Genomic DNA, 4,935 nt, shown 5'->3' with positions numbered 1-4,935 from the left:
GCCAGCAAAATCAAAGGCAAGATTGGAAAGTCTCATCATTATAGTGTCTATTTTGTGATTAATTCTGAGATCTAAACTTAATTCAAGAGACAGAAACACATTAGGAGTTCAATTAGGAAAGACAGGTTGGCCCATCTTCCACTCAAAGTTGGGTTCCCTTGGCAGTCTGAACCCCCACCCCCAGGAACTAGCAGATCCCCAGAGATAGTTTCCATGTGGGGTGCCCCTGCCAGAGACAGCTCCCCTCTTCTGCTGCCCCATCTGCTGTCCCCTGGCACTGCCACCACCTCTGCAGGGACTATTGACGCCAGCCTTCCTAGTGCTGGGAACAGTGTGAGTGTGATGGGGACACTCATCACCAGCCCACAGACTCTGGCCTGGATCACCCCCCGACTCAGGGGACGGTGACCCAGGGTCCCTCAGCACTGTCCTGTCTCTCACTGAGGCCTAAGGTGTGAAAGACCACAAAGCCCCAGGAGTGACAGCTCCCTGTCATAGAGAAGGACGGTCCCCACAGTCCTAACATTTGTCTTCACTCTGACTGTTTTCATCTTAGACCTTAGAACCCCCATGAGATTTATCCCTCTGATTCAGGCACAAATTACAATAATGATTTTATGTCACCCAGAGCCATAACATACTGAGTGATGTGCAGCTGATTCTAGTCTCTGGTCTTGAATTCATACAGCAACTGCAGCCCACAAGTCTTGACTGGAGTTGGAGAAAAAGTAGGTGCTCCCTAGTCTAATCCCTGATAACACAAGTACTTTTGTGATGCTCTGGGTCTTGTCTCATTTCTTCTCAGATGTAAAGATATAGCTTAATAAATCTTGGAGAACATGTGACTGCTGCTAAAGATGTTAAAACTCATTTATGTTTTTCTACTATTTCCTTCTTAATATCACTGGTGACACACTACTCCTTCCCCACCTAAATGAGTCCATTCTGGTGCAACACTGACTTGCTCCCTGCGTGTTGACTAGGATGAGCCTCCTGTGCACCTGGGGCCTGTGACCACAGCAGCAGGCCGGAGCAGGGGAGACATGGGCATCGGGGCATGTGTCAGTGGGGCCAGTGACTTCTGTAGGAAGGTCACCGCAACTAGGATGCCAGTGGAGGACAGTGCAGAGTAGCAGAGACCAGCTGGTACAGAGACATGGAGAGAGAAGTGGACACCAGACTCTGTTAGAGTGAACCCCTCACATTGTCAAGCACACCATGTAAGGGGCCCTAAATCTGGGCTGTGGGGTTTTTGCTGGGTGCTCCCTGCCTTTCCCCCTTCAGGACCCAGCCAATCACTGTGCTTATCTCATAACACTGGGTGAAGGGAAAGGCTCAGGGTGGTGACTAGAACTAATCAGTTGAGCATGTGACTGAACTTCCTCTAGCTGGTTCATAAATGGGAGCAGTGAGGCAGCAGCAGGGAAGAGAGAGGCTGCCACCACTCTGCTGCACCGATGTCTGTGTTCCCTTTAGCACAGGAGGAAGCCAGCAAGAGCCAGGGGAAGATGGATAATTCATCACACAGGTAAGCACTTTGCATCTCAGTGGCCATTCTGGTCTCTAAATTTGATCAAACTTACAGCCATATTCTGCATTTTGAAACCAGCAAGTTGAGCACAAGGCAGAATGGCAGGCACAAGCCAGAGAGAGAGAGAGAAGGAAAAAGGTACAGAGCCCACAGGCAACTCTGCTCATTCTCAGGCTTCCCTTCACTCCCTTTGGGACGAGGGCAGACACCCAGGGGTGCCCCACACAGAGCAGGTACCAGAGATGGGGCTAGAGGAGACAACTTTGGAAGGACATCTGTGAGTCTCAGGCTATCCCTACATTCACCTCTTTGGGGACAGAGTTCAGAATTTTTGGGCTCACAGTATCTTTAACCTCACCATCTGCCTATTTTAAACACCAATTCCTGCAGCTTCATTTACCTCTGTCAGAGCTTCTCAACCTAAGCAATGCTCTTAGAAAGTATCACAGGACTCCTAGAATGACCTCCACATAGCTTAAAAATGCTCCTACTCACACCCTACATAAAGGATTGATTCCAGTCTCCCTCATTTCCTTTATTTTTGAAACTTCTTCAAGGACTCACAGGGAACTTTAGAAGGTAGCTGAGAGGGTGCAGGAAGGTCACTGAACTATGTCCTGATGTCATCTTGTCTGAGGAGGAAGTGGCCTGACTCAGAGAAGCAAGTGCTGGTCCTGCTGACTTCTCAGCAGAGCCCTGGGGTCTAGCAGGGGGAACTGAGGCAGGGAGGCTGCTCAGACCCCAGTCCCACAGGGGCTCCCTTCCCTGCTGTCTGAAGATGCTCTAGCTAGAGAGGCCTGTGGACAGGGCTTGCCTTTTTTTTTTTTATTCCCTTTTGTTGCCCTGGTTGAAGGATCAGCTTTACAGAGCATTTTCCTCTGTGATCAGGAGAGGGGACCTTTTGGCTGGGGCTCCAGCAGTAAAGGTAGAGCAGGGAGCACACTGACTGAGGAGCTTGTCGCTCAGAGTGGGTCTCCTTTACTCTAAAGTTGTTCTCACCCCTTGCCTGGCACCCAGTTTCCCTCCTCTCCCCCCACTGCTGAGGAGTCTTTTGATGCCCTAAAGAGGCCTCCTTGCTGTTTCCCAGGTCGTGACTCAAGGCTCCTCATCAAGATGGTGGCACCAGCACAAGACAATCCACAGCTCTCAGCAACCACCTGCCCCAGACCAGCTCCATGGAGGAAGGCACTCGGCAGAGGACTCTACAGACCCCACATCAGAACAGAAGCAGCTGCACCCCTCCCCATCATGGACTCTGTGTACCCCCTAAGGAAGCATGTGAACTGTGAACTGTTAGGGACCACCTGGTATCTTCAGCCAGTGGCCTCTCCTGCTGGAATATAAACGTGTGCCTTTTCAGTGCAGTCTTTCCTGGACTCCTTGCTTTTCCTCACAGCTCCATCTAGGGTTATGGGACATCAGGTCTAACTAGAACCATCCTTAACATCCAAAAGTGTGGGTTGGGTGCTTTGACTCAGTGGGGAGATGAAATAATCCCTGTGGACAACTAATGGTCTACTTGGGTACCCTCTAGTGGCCCCTTTCCCATAGTTACTGGGAATAGAAACACTAATCCTCAACAGAGAAAGGTATTCTAACCAAGCGTTTCACATCTCTCCTCACTCCAGGAAAAGTGTGGCAAGGTGATGCCCTCTATCAGAGCAGAATTGAGCTCTAGCAATACTCTAACTCCTAGCATCCTTGGATCTTATTTATTTATTTTTATATTTTCTTTTTTTAAAAAATTGATATTGACTTTTCTTGCTCTTGTTTTTTATTGTTGTAGTTATTGTTGTTATGTTATTGGATAGGACAGAGAGAGATGGAGAGTGGATGGGAAAGGAGGGGGAAAGAGACACCTGCAGACTTGCTTCACAGCTCGTGAAGTGACTCCCCTACAGATGGAGAGTCAGGGTCTCAAACCAGCATCCTTATGCTGGTCCTTGTGCTTTGCACCACATGTGCCTAGCACCACATGTGCCTAACCCACTGTGATACTGCTCATATCCTTGCATCTTATTCTGATCAATAAACCAATAAGTATTTGCTCCTTGTCTGAAGTACTGTCTCTGAGAAATTGACTGTTTTTTTTAGTTTATTTGAGAGAACAGATAAAATTTCAGAGGGATCAAAGAGAGAGAGAGACATAGATAATTGCAGCAATGTTTCACCCTTTATGAAGCTTTCCTCTTACATGTGGGGACTGGGGACTTGAACCCAGGTGCTTGCGCATGGTGGTAACAAGTGCACTTAACCAGGTGTGCCACCACCCAGCACTACAAGTGTTTTCTTTTTTTAATTTATTATTTTTATTTAAGAAAGGACAAATTAACAAAACCATAGGGTAGAAGGGGTACAATTACACACAATTCCCACCGCCCAATATCCATATCCCATCCCCTCCACTGATAGCTTTCCCATTCTCTATCCCTCTGGGAGCATGGACCCAGGGTCATTGTGGGTTGCAGAAGGTGGAAGGTGTGGCTTCTGTAATTGCTTCCCCGCTGAACATGGGCATTGACTGGTCAGTCCAGACTCCCAGTCTGCCTCTTTCTTTCCCTAGTAGGGTGGGTCTCTGGGGAAGCAGAGCTCCAGGACACATTGGTGTGGTCTTCAGTCCAGGGAAGCCTGGCCGGCATCCTGATGCCATCTGAAACCTGGTGGCTGAAAAGAGAGTTAACATACAAAGCCAAACAAATTGTTGAGCAATCATGGACCCAAAGGTTGGAATAGTGGAGAGGAAATGGTGGGGGGGGTACTCACTGCAAACTCTAGTGTACTTCTGCTTTCAGGTATATATTTTGCACTAGTTTATGGATATGTGTGAACCTATGCTCTCACAGAACCTGGTGTATATCTAGGTTTTGGGACTTTGTTAGAAAGTGAACCACCTGGGATGGAATTAGAGTATACTATGAAAGAAAGGTCTCACCAGAGTAATGAAGCTGAAGGGTTGTAATTCCACACCTGAAGTCTCTGAACACAGTCTGAGATGAAGCATCTTGAGGTAGCAATCAATGCGTTGATTAGGTTGTAATCGGCAGATGCAATATTATTTGATATGGATTGGGAGAGGCATGCGGGAAAGTGGGCCCTATGCTAAGGTTCCAGGACTGGGGGAAATATAGGCTCTCTAGTGGAGATGTGAGGTTCCTGCTGTCTTAGGGTTCAAAAAGACAATGGATAGTTAATGTTATCATCACAGTATTTGGTAATTGGGTTAACTTTGAAAAGTAGTCATATAAATCACTAGTTAATTAATATGAGAGGGGGAAATTAATTGTATGTCTCAAAGTTTTTAAAACACAGACTTGTTATTTTATCTCCACAATTTCTTCAGCTTTTGTTGTTACTATCACTTCTGATGTATGACATTCTCACTGGAGTGAAGTCATATTAATTCT

General features: G+C 47.2%; 1 long non-coding RNA gene across 1 annotated transcript; it reads left to right on the top strand.

Moving 5' to 3' along the window:
* The first annotated feature begins 1,452 nt into the window (after window positions 1-1,452).
* LOC132536481 (uncharacterized) lies at window positions 1,453-2,895 on the top strand. The gene is made up of 2 exons (XR_009548040.1): window positions 1,453-1,528; window positions 2,619-2,895. It is a non-coding gene; the product is annotated as an uncharacterized LOC132536481 (long non-coding RNA).
* Window positions 2,896-4,935: the final 2,040 nt, after the last annotated feature.

This window comes from Erinaceus europaeus, unplaced genomic scaffold (genome assembly GCF_950295315.1).
Source record: "Erinaceus europaeus unplaced genomic scaffold, mEriEur2.1 scaffold_385, whole genome shotgun sequence".
In the NCBI taxonomy this organism is placed as follows: Eukaryota; Metazoa; Chordata; class Mammalia; order Eulipotyphla; family Erinaceidae; genus Erinaceus; species Erinaceus europaeus.
Note: the sequence above shows the minus strand (reverse complement) of the source record. Positions and strands in the feature narration are given on the sequence as shown.